The sequence below is a fragment of the Pseudophryne corroboree genome, chromosome 1 (assembly GCF_028390025.1).
Source record: "Pseudophryne corroboree isolate aPseCor3 chromosome 1, aPseCor3.hap2, whole genome shotgun sequence".
In the NCBI taxonomy this organism is placed as follows: domain Eukaryota; kingdom Metazoa; phylum Chordata; class Amphibia; order Anura; family Myobatrachidae; genus Pseudophryne; species Pseudophryne corroboree.
In genome coordinates this window covers 476,791,489-476,812,447 of record NC_086444.1, presented here as the reverse complement: position 1 = coordinate 476,812,447, position 20,959 = coordinate 476,791,489, and the positions used below count along the sequence as shown (strand labels likewise).

The 20,959-nt window shown below is 48.1% G+C and overlaps 1 protein-coding gene across 6 annotated transcripts in view; it reads left to right on the top strand.

Moving 5' to 3' along the window:
• The window catches only part of AOPEP (aminopeptidase O (putative)), a 1,013,974-nt gene that overhangs the window by 406,932 nt on the left and 586,083 nt on the right, over positions 1 to 20,959 (top strand). The window lies entirely within an intron of this gene.

Here is a 20,959-nt window from a genome sequence, read left to right as displayed (position 1 = left end):
TGTAAAAAGGAGGACTCTGCTGCCGTAATGTGTAAAAAGGGGGACTATGCTTCTGTAATGTGTAAAAAAAGGGGACTGCCTGCTTAATGTGTAAAAAGGGGACTCTGCTGTAATGTGTAAAAAGGAGTACTCTGCTGCTGTAATGTGTAAAAAGGGGACTCTGCCTGCTGTAATGTGTAAAAAGGAGTACTCTGCTGTTGTAATGTGTAAAAAGGGGACTCTGCTGCCGTAATGTGTTAAAGGGAGCTCTGCCTGCCGTAATGTGTAAAAGGGAGCTACGTGGCCTCGCCTTTCCACATAAAGCCACGCCCCTATATTTATTGCGCACACTTAAGGCGTGCACTAGCCCTGTTTTGTGTGTAGGTTGGGGGGGCGATGCTGTTTCTTGCACACAGCCAGTGTCCGACTGGGCCATGGAAGGCCCACCGGGGGAATGCAGTGGTAAAGGGCCATGCTTAGGGGTGTGGCCTGCTGCCACAGAGGCTGAACTAACTATGGTATGGGCCCCATGATAAATATATATAGTAAATATTGCTAGTGCATGCATGATAATGTACCATATTAATAACTGCAGTGCACTGTAGATAATATGTATAATGTACAATTCAAGTGCATAGTCTGGAACCTAATCCCTAGAGGAGGAGGGACCCCAGGGCCAGTGGGGCCCACCGGTGGTTTCCCCTGTAACCCTGTGAGACAGTCCAACCCTGCACACTTCGCTAAAATGTCTAGTTACAGCACTGCCGTCACTACAAAACTGAAGGTGACATATAAACACAATTTACTTAATTTAATATTTATTTCTAAATATCTCAATAAAAATCTTTTGGCCTATGGCTGCCGTGAATTTAAAAAAGGTTTGGCTACCACTGGCTTAATCTTTTCTATAAACTCGTTAGAATCTGTTTTATAAACTAGCAACCAGAAATGGTTTTTCATTGTATTCCACAATTAACAAAGAGTGTTATTTTAAATATTATAGAAGGTAGCGTATTTTTTATATACCAGTCACCAGAAAGTGATCAGTATACTATATTAGATGTCAGATGAGGATCTTCTTGGCATATTAGCCTCTCAAAAATCTTTCTTATGTACAAGCTGACAGAAAGGGGTCTGCCTTTTATACTGATCTCCAGAAATATTTATTATTCTTGTCACCAGTAGGTGGTCTGATATTTGCCACCAGATGTACTTATCCTAGTCCCCGAGGGCTTTAATTTGTGTTTTGTTGTGAATTCTGATCATGAGTGTGGGTGCTACAGTATATTGAGTTCTGATCAGAACACAGGGCTTCACTTTAAACACAGATCACTTGAACAGAATACAGTATGTTTAGAATAATAGCCAACAGATTGTCAGATACACTGAAGTACTGTAGAAAAAGAAGCAGTCAATATAATGTAATGTAACTTAAGTGAACACACTTAAAAAAGGACATTTGTACAGACCTGGTACAATTATTTTTGCATATATTTAACATTGGCTTAACTTGCATAAAAACATGTTAATCTATCATTTTAAAGCCAACGACTGTGTTGTAGCCTCATTAACTCAATTCCTGATTTAATAGGTTTTAATGTGATCTGGACAATATTTGAAATCATGTGTTGCTTACAATGACAATCTTTGACGCCACAGTTCTGTTGTAACACAATAAAAATGTAATAAAGGAAAGTCCATCATTGTTGTATTTTCTATAAAGCTCTCTAATAATAAGACTATTGTTCTAAGATAAAAATATAACTAATTTGTAAGACAATATATTTATGTACAAAAAAGTACAGAATGTGATACCACAGATTTAGTTATAACACTCCCATTATAAAGAAAGGTATTTTTGTTGGAGGAGTTCACAGTACCACATAGCACAAATAATTTGACTGTGTTCAAGCTTGCAGTTTGCAGGGTGTGAAACCTTTAGGCTTTTATCTAATTCACTGAATAGTTTTATTTGCATATATATATATATATATATATATATATATATATTTATTTATATTACATGTAGGCTCATATAATATTTATTTCTGCAGCGGGGTACTCTGTATTCCACAGGGAATAACATCTGGGTGTAGAGTAGGATCTGGATCCGAGCCACCAACGGGCTAAAGCTTTGACTGTCCCAGGATGCCTTGCACCGCCTCCTCTATAACCCCACCTCTGTGCACAGGAGCTCAGTTTGTAAGTTGGTGCCCTGCAGGCAGGTCACTAACAGTGAGGGCTGCTCCAGCAGCCCTGAAAAGAGCTTTTATGAAGAAAAATAGAAGACTTCAAGGGCTGCAGCATTGGTACTGAGTGCTAGATATCATTCTGACATCTTATGCTGCAGCTCCATCACCTTCCCCAGCGGTATACTCTCGCGCCCTGGTTGCCGGGTACTTACAGCGGAGGGCTCCGGTCTACATTAGGGCAGACTCGCCGCTGCTCTCCAGGATCGCCTGGCCGCACCAAGGGAGGAGGTAAGAGGGTCCCCCAGGTGGGACCCGCTGCAAATCACGATCCGCTGCGGTCCTTAGGAGACGGACCGCGCGCGATGCCGTGGACACTGTGTTCGTACAGGGACCCCACTAGACAACCAGGGCAGGGGCACAGGTAGGTTTCTATAAAAAACGTTTTTATTATGGCCCACAGTACCCGGTGGTGAAGTCCAGCAAGGGGATAAGGCTCTGACCTTAATCCCCTCCCCCAGCCCCAGGCGCCATTTACTGCAAATGTTCCTACCCTGGAGCTGCTCCTCTCTGCCTCCTTCACTCACTGTCAGCGTTTGGGCGCCATTTCTCTCATGCTGTGCTGATCTTGGGACTGCTGGGCTCTGTCTCCTCTGTAAAGCCGCCTGCATCCAGCGCTGTGCATTTACAGGACACTTAAGTATTCTATATGTCTTTAGAGAGCGTTAGTGAAGAAAGAGTGCATACATTCAGGGATATTTAGTACAATTACCCTGTGATATACATACAGTTTTACTGTGCATTGTTATATCTATTTTGCCATATAGCATTACTCTGTAGTACAGTTACTTAGTATTGCTAGTCCAGTGCAGTTTTATTGTTTGTGATCATTTCTGCATTGTACATGTGACTGAGTGTGTGCCAGTAGCTGCCGTGTGATCTCTATTCCGTGTATCCCACAGGATTTGCTATCCCTATATTCTATACCTTGAGGGGGGCTATCTGCGTCAGGGTCTTAGAGATATAGTGTTTCACAGGATATACTTGTTTGGTATCTTTCTCTGTGAAGTTACAGTCACGTATACCTCTTAAATTCCCTTTTTTGTGCTCTGCTTGCAGTCACACTGTAAGGGTTTTTTTTTGCCAGGTAGTCTGTCTGCTTAAATTGTAATTTCTTTCACCCTACGGTTGTAAATAATGTCTGCTAAACAGGGTGAGGACTCCAGGGCTGATCCTGCACCAGGCAGTACTGACGCCATGGATGGTCTTGAGGAAAATGTAGCAGCTGAGGGTTCAGGTACTGGGGTCTCTGCACCCCAAGGTCAGTCGGCAGATAAAGTCTCGCCATGGGCAACCTTCTCTAATTTACTGACTACGCTGGTAACTAGACTTACGCCCCCTATGGGACCTCCTATGCCATTACAGCCACATATTGTCCCTGCAGTTACTCCGACATGGGCAGATACTCTGTCTTCTCAGTTACAGCAATTAAACCAGTCTCTGGTTAAATAAAAGGCTAACCCTCGCCTGCCTAAGACCAAGGGGTCCTCTAAACGAGCCATTACTTCCTCACAATCAACACATGTCCTGGATACTTCTTCCGATGAAGATGGCGCTTACACTGACCCCTCTGACACTGATTCAGATACTTCAGATGGGGAAACTCTGACACAAGTGGATGTTCCTGACCTCTTGGAGGCCATCAGGCTCATTCTTCAAATAGAGGATGACGGGGTGCCTCCTACTACCTCTAAGAAACCAGATAAGTTCAAACGTCAGATGGTGACTAAATTGCTTCTACCCCATTTTGACCACCCGGTTGACATACGTCCAGAATCCTGTGAATCTCCAGGAACAAAATTTTCACTGTCTAAAAAGATGCTAGCTCGTTATCCCCTTGCGGCAGAGCTCAGTAAAAATTGGGAAACACCTCCGCCGGTGGACTCTCAGGTCGCACGCCTGGTGGTGTCCTCGGCTCTGCCTGTCACTACCGTCACCTCCCTAAAGGAACGGATGGATAAGCACGTGGAGGGTTGTTTGAAGTCCATTTACACTTTTGCAGGGGCTGTGCATAGACCGACTATAGCAGCTGCCTGGGCGGCGAAAGCTATTGAAGCCTGGGTTCAGGAAGTTGAAGCGGAACTACCTTCTAATTTTTCTGATAATGCTAGACAGTGTCTTTCTTATATAATTACAGCCTCTCATTACATTCAAGAGGCGGCATCTGATGCTGGTGTCCTGGCGGCCAAGGCGTCTACTACGTCCATTCTGGTTCGCAGGATTCTCTGGTTGCGATCCTGGTCTGTTGACCTGGACTCTTAAAAGACCTTGGAGGTGATACCCTTTAAGGGGAACATACTTTTTGGGGAAGACCTCAACAGATTGTTGCTGATTTAGCATCAGCTAAGACTGTTTGTCTGCCTAGTACTACTCCTTCAGCTTCGAAGGCTCAGAGTACTTCCTTTCATTCGTTTTGGCCTCCGGGTAAAGCAAAGGGTCAGGCGTACCCAAATAATACACACTCTTCCAAAACCACCAAGCCCAAACCAAAACGTGCCTGGGCTGCCCGTCAGCCTGCTTCCAAAACGGACAAGCCTGCCGCATGATGGGGCGGGCCTCCCCCTGGGGGATCCCAGGGTAGGAGGCCGGCTTCTATGGTTTGCTCAGACGTGGTTAAAGACCACTTCGGACGCCTGGGTAAGGGAAGTCGTCACTCACGGTTACGTCATCTCTTTCAAGAAACGTCCCCCTCATCGATTTTGCTGAACAAACATCCCTTCGGGTCAGGTATAAGCAAAGACACTCCACTTGATGGTGCAATCTCTCCTGGATACAGGAGTGATAGTGCCGGTGCCTCTGGCTCAGAGGGGCAGGGGGTACTATTCCACGCTGTTCCTAGTCCCCAAACCGAATGGGTCCTCCCGGCCCATTCTCAACCTCAAGTCTTTGAACAAATTTGTGAAGATTTCCAAGTTCCGTATGGAAACTCTTTGCTCTATTGTTCTGGCCTTGAAGCCCATGGTCTATATGGTATCCCTGGACATACAGGATGCTTACCTCCATATCCCTATTGCCATTTCGCATCAGCAATACCTGTGGTTTGCTATTGGCAACCTACATTACCAATTTCAGGCCTTACCTTTTGGTCTGATCATGGCCCCACAAATTTTCACCAAGGTCATGGCGGTTATGACGGCTCTACTCCGCCGTCGGGGCATCAGGATCCTACCGTATCTGGACGATCTGTTGATCCTGCCAACCTCACCAGAGGTTCTCTTTCGTCATCTGGAACTGATGGTCCAATTACTACAAGCCCACGGGTTGCTCATCAACTGGAAGAAATCCTCCCTGGTCCCTGCTCAGAGCATGGTGCACCTGGGAGTGTTGTTGGACACACACAAACGGCGGTTGTTTTTGTCTCCAGATAAGGTCCTGAAACTTCAGGACAAAATAAGACACTTCCTATCTCGCCCATGTGTGTCGATACACTCTGCGATGCAAGTACTGGGCCTCATGGTGTTGGCTTTCAACATGGTAGAGTACGCTCAATTTCACTCCCGCCCTCTCCAGAAGTTAATTCTCTCCAAATGGGACAGCCTACCCCACCAGATCAGGACTCACATGATCTCCCTAACTCCGGAGGTTCGCCTGTCTCTGTCCTGGTGGCTCCAGGATCAGCGATTGAGCTGGGGTCATCCCGTCTGGTTCTCCAACTGGGTCCTTCTGACGATGGATGCCAGTCTGAGGGGTTGGGGCGCTGTATTGGAGCAACACTCTCTTCAAGGTCGGTGGACCAGGGAGGAGTCTCTCCTCACGATAAACATTCTGGAACTGCGGGCAGTGTTCAATGCACTGACACTAGCCCTGCCTTGGATACAGAACAGGCCTGTTCAAGTCAGACAATACCACCACGGTGGCGTACTTATATCATCAAGGCGGCACTCGAAGCTGCATGGCAATGAGGGAACGCCATCTGCCAGACATATCGGCATTGTTCATTCCGGGAGTCCTCAACTGGGAAGCGGACTTTCTCCGTCGTCAGGACGTACACGCCGGAGAGTGGAGCCTCCATCCAGAGGTATTCAACTCCTAGTGGACAAGTGGGGCCTACCAGATGTAGACCTGATGGCGTCTTGACACAATCACAAGGTTCCAGTCTTCGGAGCAAGAACGAAGGATCCTCAAGCGGCATTGGTAGACGCACTGGCAATTCCATGGAACTTTCGGCTGCCGTACGTTTTCCCTCCGGTGTCACTCCTGCCCAGGGTGATAAGGAAGTTCAACCAAGAAGGAGGAATACTACTTCTCCAGCGTGGCCCAGACAGCATTGGTTCTCAGACCTACAGAGTCTCTCGATAGTGTCCTCTTCAACTTCCACAACGCTCAGAACTCCTTGTTCAGGGCCCCTGTGTCTACCAGGATTTGGCCCGATTGGCTTTGATGGCGTTGCTCTTGAAGCTTCCATCCTAAGGGCCAAAGGTTTTTCTGAGGCGGTCATTCAAACTATGTTGAAAGCTCGTAAACCGGCTTCGGCTCGGATTTATTATAGGGTCTGGAATTCTTATTTCACATGGTGTGCTGCTAAGAATGTTGACGTATTCAAATTCAGTACTGCCAATCTGTTGGCCTTTCCACAACAGAGCCTGGACTTAGGCTTGCATCTGGCCTCTCTCAAAGTTCATATTTCGGCCTTGTCAATTTGGTTTCAAAGAAAGATTGCGACTTTGCATGATGTTCATTCCTTCACTCAGGGTGTTCTACAAATTCAACCTCCCTATGTTCCTCCTGTGGCTCCTTGGGATTTGTCGGATGTTCTGGACGCCTTACAAGAGGCTCCTTTTGAACCCCTAGTGTCGGTGGACCTTCAATGGCTTACTCTTTATGTCTTATTTTTGCTGGCTATTGCCTCTGCTAGACGGGTTTCAGATTTAGGTGCCTTATCCTGTCGGTCACCTTACCTGATTTTTCACCGTGACCGGGTGGTTCTTAGGACCCGCCCTGGTTATCTGCCTAAGGTGGTGTTTTCATTCCACCTTAACCAAGAAATTGTGGTTCCGGCATTTACCGCTCCAGGTTTGTCATCTAAAGAGAAGTCTTTAGATGTGTTACAGGCTCTCCGTATTTATGTGAAAAGAAAATCTGACTCTGTTCTTTTTGGTTTTCACAAATGTGGCTGGCCTGCTAATAAGCAGACCTTGGCCAGATGGATTAGAATGGTGATTGCACATGCTTATGTTTAGGCTGGCCTTCCAGCTCCTGATACCATTAAAGCCCATTCTACTCGGTCTGTTGGACCTTCTTGGGCGGCCCGCCGTGGTGCGATCCTTGAACAATTGTGCAAGGCGGCTATGTGGTACTCAGTGAACACGTTCATAAGGTTCTATGCCTTCGATACTTCCGCCTCCCAGGATGCTTCCTTTGGACGCCGGGTTCTTGTGCCCGCTACAGTGCATCCCCTCACATGAGGAACTGCTTTAGGACATCCCCGATGTTATTCCCTGTAGAACACAGTGTACCCCACTACAGAAAAGGAGATTTATGGTAAGGAACTTACCGTTGTTAAATCTCTTTCTGTGAGGTACACTGGATTCCACAGGGCGCCCACCCTGACGCACTTAGCTTCTTTTGGGTTCGTATGGCATTAGCTGCTGGTACCTTCTTCTGTCGTGAGAATGTGGTTCTGTGTGGCTACTAACTCTTAGCGTCTCTTTTCTACCTGCTAATGCATTGGACTGGTTCACAAAACTGAGCTTCTGTGCACGGACGCGGGGTTATAGAGGAGGCAGTGCAAGGCATCCTGGGACAGTCAAAGTTTTATCCTGTTGGTGCCTCGGATCAAGATCCTACTCTACATCCCGATGTTATTCCCTGTGGAATCCAGTGTACCTCACAGAAAGAGATTTAACAAAGGTAAGTTCTTACCATGAATCTCCTTTTAAACCATATAGAGCTCACTTGAGCTGTAAACACAGTTGAGTCATATTATTATGATCACCTCCTACATTTGCCATCGGCAGTGTGTAGACCATGAAGTACGTCACATGTCGTGCGCTGGCTTGGTTGGTATATAAGGTGTGCGATAGGCTGTCTGCCATCATGGGTAAAAGGAGTGATTTATCAAAGTTGCAAAAAGGGATTATTATCGGTTTGCGGGCCAAGGGTGGCATTATTTCTGAAACAGCACACTTTGTGAAATGTTTATGTGCTGCTGGGGTGAAGGTGTATTGTGACTGGACCAATTGCACCATTGCGACTAACCAATGTGGAAACTGCAGAGCACCACGTGCCATTGATGTGAGAGGTGAACATTGACTACGAAGGTGCGTGAGGGCCGACAGACATGCCACAGTGGAGCTGCTCACTGTTAGAATGAATCTGATGGCTACCAGACGTGTGTCTAAAACGAGAGTTCAGTGAACTCTGGTGCGTATGGGGCACTGAAGCAAACCGATGGTCACTGCACCTATTGTAGCTGGTGTTCATAAAATGTGACTGTGTATATGGGTGCGATATACAAGATCTACCATGTCTATGTCAACAGTCATTAGGTTGACCCCATATAGTCAACATGCATTAGGTCGACACTGACAAAAGTTGACATGGACAAAAGGTCAACAGGGTAAAGAAGGTCGACATGGCAATGGTAGACACAAAAAAAAATTGATTTTTGGGTTAGTGTGGATAGTTTTTTCACCTGGGTCCACCAGGCAGCATTATATCTTTGTAAAAAGTATCATCCACAGTTTTCTTCTAATATTCCCAAAACAAGTTCTGTTATGCTTTGTATACAGACTCAGACAGGCACACAGATATATAGTCAAAATTATAAAAAAAATGTGGATGCTACTTTTTACACAGATAAACAATACAAGTGTGGCTTTTCAAGTTACGAGAGTGTATCTTTATGATACTGTGCTTACTGAACTGCTTCCCGGGCCTCCCCATTGCTTTAATAGGCAGCCTCCCCAACCCCTAATCTCACCCCCTGTGAGACTTGGGATTTCACGGACTGGGAGCACTGCTAGTAAATGACAAACACAACATGGCCTGTAGATTACTGTATGTTAGTGAATGGGTCATGCTGGTTTTGGTTGAGGGAATGAAACCTAGAAGGCACATTCATTTGTAAGGCATATTAGCATTGTGCATGCACCGAGAGATTGAGAGATGCCTGGTATGAGAGAGCCCGCAGTTGCCTGGCAGCTCTGCTAACGTGAGCAACTTTTTTGCCATAAATGCATCTTATATGCATCACCATGTGAAGAGCATGCACAAGCAGCTTCTGCTGATTAAAATGATATGCAGCATGCCTATATTCTGTGTGCGATTCCGGGACAAGTATGCCTAGTTCATGTGTGCATGCTCTCTCTGGGGAAGTAGAGGAACCCATGCAAGTGGGTATGTCCACAATTTCCCCTGAAGAGAGAACTCGGAGACTGATATCCAGGTCTCTGTTTGTACTGTAGCGGCAAGGGGCATGTGGCATGTTTCGGCCCTAAAAAGCAGGGAAACACACAGGCCAAGTGAACTTTGAGGGGGTTCACTTACGCCTTCAGCTTGTATCCTCACATGACTCTCTGTTAGTTCCTACTGGGATATCTTTTGAGGGTCGGAACTCTTCTTTATCTGTGTTTGTTGATAGCGGAGCTACTGGGAATTTTTTGTCTGTCATTTGGGCCCGGACACTCTGTATTCCGCAGTTCAAGCTTAATAGACCCATTACTGTGCAGATTATGGATGGTAACCCCCTTTCCAACTGAGTGATTACCCACCAGACTCCACCTTTGCAGTTTACTGTGGGTACTGTTCCATTAGTCTTCGGTCACCCCTGGCTCACTAATCATAATCCGACCATCGATTGGAGGTCAGGCGAGATTTTATGTTGGGGTTCCGACTGCTTGATAAGATGTATCACTCGCCCTGTGCGAGTCGATGTAGTTGCTCCGGAGGGTTTTCCTGCCACTTACCAGGACTTGCCACTTACGTTTTTTCCACCTCATCGTTCCTATGATTGTGCTATAGATCTGATTCCTGATGCCCGTTTACCTAAAGGGATACTCTATGCACTGTCTGGCCCTGAGACCAAGGCCATGGACGATACGTGCAAGATAGTCTTAAGAAGAGGTTCATTAGGCCATCTAAGTCTCCTTTGAGTGCAGGGTTCTTTTTTGTTGAAAATAAGGACCGTTCCCTGAGACCCTGCATCGACTATTGGGCCCTGAATAAGAATACAGACAAATTTACTTACCCTTTACCCCTCATTTCTGTGTTGTTTGACTAACTCTGCACCACAGTCATCTTTTCCAAGATTGACCTCAGTGGAGCATACAACCTCATCCGAATAAGCTTTGGGGATGAGTGCAAAACGGCTTTTTGTACGCAATCCGGGCACTATGAATATCTTGTGATGCCGTTTTGTCTTTCTAATGCCCCCGCGGTGTTCCAGGATCTAATAAACGATGTCCTCCGCGACTTCCTGGGGAAATTTGTGGTGGTGTACTTGGATGACATTTTAATTTATTCTGAGACCCAGAACAACATCGTCTCCATGTTTGGCAGGTACTCCAAAAGTTGCGGGAGAATTATTTGTATGCCAACCTAGAGAAATGCGAATTTGATGTCACGGAGGTGTCCTTAGGATACATCATTTCGCCTGATGCGTTTTTCATGGAACCCAAAAAACTCCAGTCGGTCCTGGATTGGGCTCAACCCACTAACCTGAAGGCTATTCAGAGGTATTTGGGTTTTGTCAACTATTACAGACGCTTCATTCATGCCTTCTCGGAATTGGTCGCTCCCATTGTGGCATTGACAAGAAAGGGTGCCGATCCATCTAAATGGTCACCACAGGCAGAGTGTGCCTTCCAGGCATTAAAACAGGCCTTTGTTATCGCTCCCGTCTTGAGACACCCCAACCCTGATCTACCATTTATTGTTGAGGTAGACGCTTTTGAGTTTGGGGTGGGTGCAGTCCTAACCCAAGAAGACCTCAATTCTTTGGTACTGCATCCATGTGCCTTCAGGTCTAAAAAGTTTTTTCCCGCTGAGGCCAACTATGATGTTGGTAATAGGGAACTGTTGCCCTTTAATTGGGCCTTCGAGGAATGGAGGCATTGGCTAGAGGGGGCAAGGCATACCATAACTGTGTTCACGTATCACAAAAACTTACAGTATATTGAGTCAGCTAAGCGTCTAAATTCCTGTCAGGCTCGCTAGGCGCTGTTGTTTGCTCTGTTCCATTTCATCTTCACCTACAGACCTGGTTCTAAGAACACTAAAGCTGATGCCTTGTCACGTTGTTTCCTTCCTGTTCATGAAGTCCCACCTCCTGTCACCTACATCATATCAGCGACCTCTATTCGGACCTGTCTCACTCAGGATCTGCACACACAGTTACTTCTGGTTCAGTATCAGGCTCCCAGTAATATCCCCGCTGGCCGTCTCTTTGTCCCGGTGTTCTTGATAGGCAGTCTCCTTGCTGAGTTTCATAACAACAAGATTGCCGGTCATCCGGGTATTGCTAAGACGCTATAGCTGCTCTCTCGCTCAGTTTGGTGGCCTAATATCTCCAGGGACGTTAGAGAGTTTGTTTTCTCCTGCCAAGACTGTTCCAGGCACAAGGTGCCCCTATCTCTTCCCGTTGGGCAACTCCTGCCTCTAGCCATTCCAATCAGGCCATGGTCACACATTTCAATGGATTTTGTGGTGGATCTTCCTCTCTCCTCTGGGTTTCAGGTTATCTGGGTGGTGGTAGATCGGTTTAGCAAGATGGCCCATTTTGTTGCTCTGCCTCGGTTGCCGTCCACCCAGGGTCTGGCGGTCCTGTTTGCATGCCATGTTTTTAGGCTACATGGGTTGCCCAAGGATATTGTTTCAGACCGAGGACCACAGTTTAATTCCCGTTTCTGGAAGGCCTTTTGCACATCGTTAGACATGAAGCTCAGTTTGACCTCTGGATACCATCCGCAGTCTAACAGACAGACAGAGCGTGTGAACCAATCCCTGAAGCAGTATCTGCGTTGTTATTCCTCTAAGCTTCAGAACAATTGGTCAGAATATCTTCCCCTGGCTGAGTTTGCCTGCCATTCGTCCACCAAATTGTCTCCGTTCTTTTCAGTCGTTGGCTACCACCCCAGAGCTAATTCATTTAGTCCCAATAATCCATCCTCGTCCTTGCCTTTGACTTCCCGCCTCAGAGCTATTTGGAGAAAGGTGCACCTTGCCCTCAAGAGAGCTGCCTTCCAGGAGAATTTTTGTTTCGGACAAGTTCCAACATCCATGCACCTTTAAGGTGGGAGACAAGGTGTGGTTGTCAACCCGTAACATCAAACTCCGGCAACCATCGGCTAAGTTGGGACCCAGATTCAGTGGACCATTCTTGATTATCAAGCATATCAACCCGTTTGCCTTTTGGCTACAGTTGCCCAGATCTCTGAAGATATCTAACACTTTTCATTGTTCTCTCCTCAAGCCGTTTGTCATTTCCAGGAAATTCCATCGGAAAGTCATCAGGGGTAGCTCTCCTGTGAATGTTCATGGTCAACAGGAATTCTTGGTAGATAATGACTTGGATTCACAGTTTTCTTGTGGTCAGCTCTATTTTTTGGTCCATTGGAAGGGGTATGGGCTGGAAGAGAGACCTTGGGTCCTAAACATGCCCCTAAGCTCAAAAAAACTTTTTTCCAGGAGTTTCCTCATAATCCCGGATTAAGGGGTTGCTTAACCCCTCCTCAAGGAGGGATACTGTCAGCCGCCATGGCTGTGTTGGGCAACAGGCCTGGCGCGTCACTTCCGCCACTGGGCGACCAGAGACGCCAGGCGGCCGCTCTATAGGTCAGTCCCGGCTGTTACTAAGCAGCAAGGATGCCGCACTTAGCGCGCAAAGGGGCAGCTGGCTGAATCAGGTCCCGGGGGGCTGGGCTGCCTGGTTCTCATGTGATTGGTTGGCAGGGCCTTTTTAGGGGAGCCAGGACAGTACAGTCCCGCCGGTGATAGCTTCCTGTGAGTCAGTCTGCTTGCCTCCAGGTTAGTGACCAGTACCAGCTTATGATTCCTGGTGTTCCTATTGCCTGCATCCAGTCAGAGGGATCTTGTCCAGCTTGTCTCCTGGTCTGCTTCTAGTGGAGTTGATCCGGATCCAGTATATCTTGGAGCTCTGGTAGTTTGTGTTCGCCTCTCCTGGTACTGTGAGTTAGCAGCTCTGCCGCATTTAGCGGCAGGGGTCGCATCTTCCGTTCTACTTTCATTGTGTTGTTGCTGCGGTGGTTCCACGCAGCCCTCATTGTTTATTTGCGTCGGTGTCACATTTTGCGGCTAGGCCATGATACTTTTGTTGTACACCTTGAGTAGCGAAGGTATCGTCTCCTTCGTTCTGCTGTTTGCCTTGGTTCCAGTGTTTGGGTTCTGGCGGCTGCGCCGCACATAATCCGTTTATTGTTTTCTCTGTATTCTTACTCATAGGTAGTCACGCTAGTCTTAGTTAGCTTTCCCTTATTAACTCTCAGTCTCAGTTGGTGCCTTGTTACCTTGTAAGACCTGGGGTCATCGGAGTCTGGGTGGACCTAATTCGCCCATTCAAACGCGGCTGCTATAGGAGAAGACTAGTTCTGCAGGCACCAACCGACTACTGGAAGGAATAACGGAGTCAGTGGTTAGAGTAGGTGTAGCTGCAATTATTCATACCCAGCCGCAGCTCCACATGTGAGTACTGGAACTCCCCATTCACCACCCACTCTATTGAGTTCCAGATACTCCGTTCATAACACATTTATCGCAAAAAGACGCCTTATGTTAGCAAAGCTGCCTGGCAACTGACAGCTCACTCACGCCATCTCTCGATCTCTCGGTGCTTCCACAATGCTAATATGCCTTACAAATGAACGTGAGTTTCTGTGTTCCGTTCCCCCAACCAAAGCCAGCTTGAACCATTCATTTACATACAGTAGTCTACCGGCCGTGTTGTGTTTGTCATTTACTAAGCAGTCCCCCTAGTTCATGTAGTCACAGCTTTCACAGGGGGAGGGATTAGTGGTGGGGGAGGCTGCCTACTAAAGCAATTGGACAGACCGGAAGAAGTAAAGTAAACTCAGTCTCATAAAGATTACACTCTCATAACTTGAAAAGTCACACTTGTATATCTGTGTAAAAAAAATGATTGTTGAATGGTCAATAACCAACGTGTAACCCTGGGATTGACCTCTTTGCTTAGGTGCGACTTTATCGCGAAACACTCCAGCTCGACTATAGCATATCTGGTTTCTAACGGTAGCAGTTTTCTACTTATGTAGAGGATCGGCTTCTCTTCCCCTGCAATGGACTGTGACAAAACAGATACCAAACCTGTTGTAGAGGTGTCAGTTTGCAGGATAAAGGGTTTTTAGAAGTCAGGCCCGTGTAGGACCGGATTGGAACACAGAGCTGTCCTCATATCTTCCCTAGCTGCGTCAGTTGTTTTGGACAGAGGATTCTTTCCGGTCAACCTTTTTTAGGGTCTCTGTCAACAGTAATGCGGTGGAAGCAAAGAGTGGAATGAAGAGCCAGTATTAGCCTACCAGCCCAAGGAAAGTCCTCACTTGTTTCTTAGTGGAGTGTCTTGGCCAGGACTTAGCCTCCTCCACTTTTCTTAGTTGGGGTTTCACTTGTCCATTGCCAATCACATATCCGAGGTAATTAGCCCATGAAAGTCTGATAGTACCATTAGCTTGATTAGTCGTAAACCCCTGCTTTTTTTTTAAATTTGGGCAAGTGTGTTTCCCAGTCTTCAGTATATAAGATCTTGTTATCTAGACAGGCTGTGGCTTATCCCTGGTGTGGACTTAGTAGGCAATCCATAGCTCACTGGAATGTTGCTTGGGCCCCATGAAGGCCAAAAGGTAACACTTTATACTGACATAGGCCAACTGATGTCGAGAAGACAGTCTTCTCCTTGGCAGACTCACTTAGGGGAATTTGCCTGTATCCCTTTGTGAGTCCTAGGGTTGTAAGATACCAAGTTCTTTCCAATTTTGTACCAGTTCATCCACCCGAGGTAGTGGGTATGCATCAAACCAAGAAACTTGATTTAGATGTCTAAAATCATAACTGGAATGTATTGCCCCTGTAGATTTGGGGACTAAGACAATGGGACTGGACCAATCGCTCCTTGACTCCTCAGTGATCCCAAGCTGAAGCATCTCCTTCACTTCTTGCCTGACAGCTTGGCGCCGCATCTCAGGAATGTGATACGGTCGCTGTTCAATGACCACCCCTTCAGGGGGTATGTATGTCATGCTCCACCATGATAGTGTGCCTCATCTTGATTGTGGTAGACCAAGAGCTCAGCTTCTTTTCGTTGTTTCAGTGACAATGTATCCGCCAATGGGACATTTGAAGGTCCAGGCCAAACCAGAAAGATGCTAAGGAACCAGAGGGAAGGCAGTTTTCTGCATGCCCTGGTCTTTACCCGTGCTAGGTATAACCTTCTTGGGGCTATCTCCACTCTGTTGGACCTGGACAAAGTCCCGTAATTCCATATCATCTGTCAGTATTCCCCAATCCGGAATAGGGGTATCCTCATTCAATATTAGTTCCCCAGAGTTTCCCTCTCCAAAGTGGACTTGCTGAGTTTTTCCGCTTTTCTACCCTTTATGAGGTAGGTTCTTGGAGTCTTTACACTTTATCTCTGAGATACTTTTAAAAGCTCAGCAAATGGGAAATTGAATCTCAGTATGAGTGGATAAGGGATCTTAAGTCCAACCGCGGCTACCACCTCATAAGTGCGTCCTTTTATGGTGAGACTCACTCGCACTCGGGAGAAATTTTCCGTGAAACCATGTACATAGAGTGCCTCAATTAACCCTGGCACTTTCTCTGCTGGCCTGGGTAGGACAGCCTCTGAGATCAAGGTTAGCTCACTTCCTGAGTCTATAATAGCCGGTAGTTATCAGCCATTCAGCAGACTCCCACATCAATGGGGGTCTGGAGTCCAGGGGTACCATAGTACAGAAGGCTGGGTACATTGCCCCTGTGTTGGTCACACCACACTCCATAGGCTCTGACTTCTTTGGACAGGCCCACTTTGTCATGCCGCGGCCGCCGTACTTACCCCTCCGGGCACGCTGGGTCTCCGTGCGGCCGTCCTCGCTGGCGGTCTCCGGCTCCCGGCGCTCCGTCCCGCGATCGTGAGTGTGGACGTCGCGGGTACGCCCGGCGTCCACTGAAGGTGCGGGTGACGTCATCAACACTTCCCACCAATCAGGTACTGGCGGGAAGTTCAAATTCAGACGCCGGGCTGAGCTCCGGCGCCTGAGTATCATCTTTTCTACTTAGAAGTTGTGATCTCCAGTGCTCCTGTATTGCTGTGGCTCTCCGTGCCTCCAAGCACCTCAGCGTCTCCACGCACCTCAGTGCCTCCAAGCACCTCAGCGTTTCCACGCACCTCAGTGCCTCCAAGCACCTCAGCGTCTCCACGCACCTCAGTGCCTCCAAGCACCTCAGCGTCTCCACGCACCTCAGTGTCTCCACGCACCTCAGTGTCTCCACGCACCTCAGTGTCTCCACACACCTCAGTGCCTCCAAGCACCTCAGCGTCTCCACGCACCTCAGTGCCTCCAAGCACCTCAGTGCCTCCAAGCACCTCAGCGTCTCCACGCACCTCTGTGCCTCCGAGCACCTCAGTGTCTCCGAGCACCTCAGTGCCTCCAAGCACCTCAGTGCCTCCCAGCTCCTCAGTATCGCTCTCGGTGAGCTCACGGTATTTTTCACCAAATTCATCAGCGCCTTTTCAAGTCTTGTCTTTCAGGAGATCTTCCGCATCCACACGTGCCTCCTGCCTGTCATCCAAATCCTGCATGAGGAAAACCTACATTCGGCCATCTCTGCTGCGGCCCAGTTGTGGTTCCTCTTCCCGGTCATCGGAAGAAACCCCGAGTCCACAACACTCCCAAACCAGGTCAGTGATAGTACACTCAGGCCTCATGGACCCGGGGGATCGGAACACAGAGTCGAGCGCCATCCAAAGTTTAGCTTCCCGAGTTCAGACTCAGGAGGCGACACAGGGCCAAGTGATGCAATATCTCCAGGAATTGTCCGGCCGATTGGATCAAATTCAGACGCCGGGCTGAGCTCCGGCGCCTGAGTATCATCTTTTCTACTTAGAAGTTGTGATCTCCAGTGCTCCTGTATTGCTGTGGCTCTCCGTGCCTCCAAGCACCTCAGCGTCTCCATGCACCTCTGTGCCTCCAAGCACCTCAGCGTCTCCACGCACCTCAGTGCCTCCAAGCACCTCAGCGTCTCCACGCACCTCAGTGCATCCAAGCACCTCAGCGTCTTCACGCACCTCAGTGCCTCCAAGCACCTCAGTGCCTCCAAGCACCTCAGCGTCTCCACGCACCTCGGTGCCTCCAAGCACCTCAGTGCCTCCAAGCACCTCAGCGTCTCCACGCACCTTAGTGCCTCCACGCACCTCAGTGCCTCCAAGCACCTCAGTGCCTCCAAGCACCTCAGCGTCTCCACGCACCTCAGTGCCTCCACGCACCTCAGCGTCTCCACGCACCTCAGTGCCTCCAAGCACCTCAGCGTCTCCACGCACCTCTGTGCCTCCACGCACCTCTGTGCCTCCGAGCACCTCAGTGTCTCCGAGCACCTCAGTGCCTCCAAGCACCTCAGTGCCTCCCAGCTCCTCAGTATCGCTCTCGGTGAGCTCACGGTATTTTTCACCAAATTCATCAGCGCCTTTTCAAGTCTTGTCTTTCAGGAGACCTTCCGCATCCACACGTGCCTCCTGCCTGTCATCCAAATCCTGCATGAGGAAAACCTACATTCGGCCATCTCTGCTGCAGCCCAGTTGTGGTTCCTCTTCCCGGTCATCGGAAGATACCCCGAGTCCACAACACTCCCAAACCAGGTCAGTGATAGTATACTCAGGCCTCATGGACCCGGGGGATCGGAACACAGAGTCGAGCGCCATCCAAAGTTTGGCTTCCCGAGTTCAGACTCAGGAGGCGACACAGGGCCAAGTGATGCAATATCTCCAGGAATTGTCTAGCCGATTGAATCAAATTCAAGCATCCTTAGCTTCCGTAATTCTGGTTTCAGTTCCCGTAACTGCTCCAGTTGCCGTTTCCAGTAACGTCCAACCTCCGGCCGGTACCAGGTCACGCCTTCAGCTTCCTACTCCTTCCCGCTATAATGGGAATCCAAAGAATTGCCGTGGTTTTTTAAACCAGTGCGAGGTGCACTTCGAGCTTCTCTCTCATAATTTCCCTACGGATCGGTCTAAGGTGGCGTTTATTATTTCCCTGCTCGAAGGGTCAGCGTTGGATTGGGTGTCTCCGTTATGGGAACGATCTGATCCCGTGGTTTCCAACTACACCAACTTCATCACGTTCTTTCGAAGAATCTTCGACGAGCCCGGCAGGATGACCACTGCTTCTTCTGACTTGCTCCGTGTCCGTCAGGGCTCCCGCTCCGTGGGTCAGTACGTGGTTCATTTCCAGACCATTGCCTCTGAACTTCGCTGGAATAATGACGCCCTGAGGGCTGTCTTCTGGAACGGTCTATCCGACCGGCTGAAAGATGAGTTGGTCACTAGGGATCTGCCGGATCCATTAGAAGAGTTAATCTCCCTCTGCGCCAAGGTGGATCTTCGGATGCTGGAGCGTGGAGGAGAATGTAGTCGTTCAGATCGTTCCAGGTTCCGGCTTCCTCCTCCTAGTCCGGCGGCTGTGCCCAGTTTGGACGAAACCCATGCAAATGAACCGGTCCCGACTGTCTCCGGGGGAACGACAGCGTCGTCGTGAGGGTAAACTTTGCCTTTACTGTGGAGCCGCAGATCATTTCCTCAAGTTTTGTAAATCCCGTCCGGGAAACGGGCAGGCCTAGTTTGTTCCGGAGGAGTCAAGTTGGGAGTCACGTCCAAATCTTCTCCGACTTTGGATTGCTTACTTTCCGTGTCTTTGACCTCCAAGTCAGTTGCCAAATCTTTTAATGCCCTATTGGACTCTGGGGCTGCTGGGAATTTCGTTTCTTTCTCCTGTGCCCAAGGTCTGGATTTAAAGTTGCGGTCTATCAAATGGCCTATTTCTTTGACTGCTATTAATGGAAGCAGAATATCCAATGGCCTCATTACATATCGCACAGAGCCCGTTAGGCTGCAGGTCGGAGCGCTACATCAAGAACATCTAGAACTCCTAGTGATTCCGGAGATGCCTCACGACCTTGTCCTCGGGTTGCCTTGGCTCAAAACCCATAATCCCCACGTCGACTGGAAGTCTTCACAAATTCTGTCTTGGAGTTCTTTTTGTCACGCTAACTGTCTCACTCCTGTCTGTCCGCTCCGTGTCTCTTCTAAGTCGGATGAAGAGCTTATTCCGGAGGCGTATCAAGAGTACAAGGATGTGTTTTCGGAACATGCGGCTGACCAGTTACCACCCCATAGGCCTTGGGACTGTCCCATTGACCTAATCCCAGAGAAGATGCCGCCCCGTGGCCGCACATATCCTTTGTCACTTCCCGAGACTCAAGCCATGTCGGACTATATTAAGTCCAAGCTTCTCAAGGGATTCATTCGCCCCTCTACCTCCCCGGCTGGAGCAGGTTTCTTTTTCGTGAAGAAGAAGGACGGGGGGTTAAGACCATGTATCGATTACCGCGGCCTAAACGATATCACCGTCAAAAATAAATATCCCTTGCCACTAATTACAGAGTTATTTGATAGGGTTCGTGGCGCCCACGTTTTCTCCAAGCTCGATTTGAGGGGAGCCTATAATCTTATACGTATCCGAGAAGGGGATGAATGGAAGACAGCCTTGAATACGAGGGATGGGCATTACGAATATCTGGTGATGCCGTTCGGCCTTAGTAATGCCCCCGCCGTCTTTCAAGGATTCGTCAACGAGATCTTTCGAGACATGTTATATCGAAGTGTTGTGGTATATTTAGACGACATACTGATTTTTTCCAAAGATCTTACTGAACACAGGATACAGGTCAAAGAGGTGCTCCACCGTTTACGAAAGAATCATCTCTATGCTAAGATCTCCAAATGTACCTTCGAAGTAACATCAATTCCGTTCCTCGTTTATATCATCTCGGGGAAGGAGCTTCGCATGGACCCGGAGAAACTTTCCGCCATTCGTGACTGGACTCAGCCTCTCTCTTTGAAAGCAATACAAAGATTCCTGGGCTTTGCAAATTATTACAGGAAATTCATTAGGGGTTTCTCCACCATAGTCGCACCCATTACCGCCTTGACCAGAAAGGGCTCCAACCCGGGTTTGTGGTCTCCCGAGGCCATGGAAGCTTTCACCTATTTAAAATCAGCTTTTATGTCAGCCCCGGTCCTCCAACAACCAAATTTCGAAGAACCTTTTTTCCTGGAAGTTGATGCGTCCATGGTCGGAGTCGGAGCCGTTCTCTCCCAGTACTCCTCGGATAAGAAATTGCATCCGTGTGGCTTCCACTCTCGTAAATTCTCTCCGGCCGAACGGAATTATTCTATTGGTGATCAGGAACTTTTAGCAATAAAATCCGCTTTGGAGGAGTGGAGGTATCTTTTAGAAGGTGCCAAACATGTAATTACTATCTACACCGATCACAAAAATTTGTTGTACATCAAAACCGCACAGTGTTTGAATCCTCGTCAAGCTAGATGGGCGCTTTTCTTCACTCGATTTTCTTTTGTTATCAAGTACCGGGCCGGGACTTTCAATACTAAAGCGGATGCGCTTTCTCGTTCACAAACTCCCACAGATGATGAGAATTCTTTTGAGCGGAGTTTAATTCTGAATCCAATTTCTGTTTCCGCTGCTTCC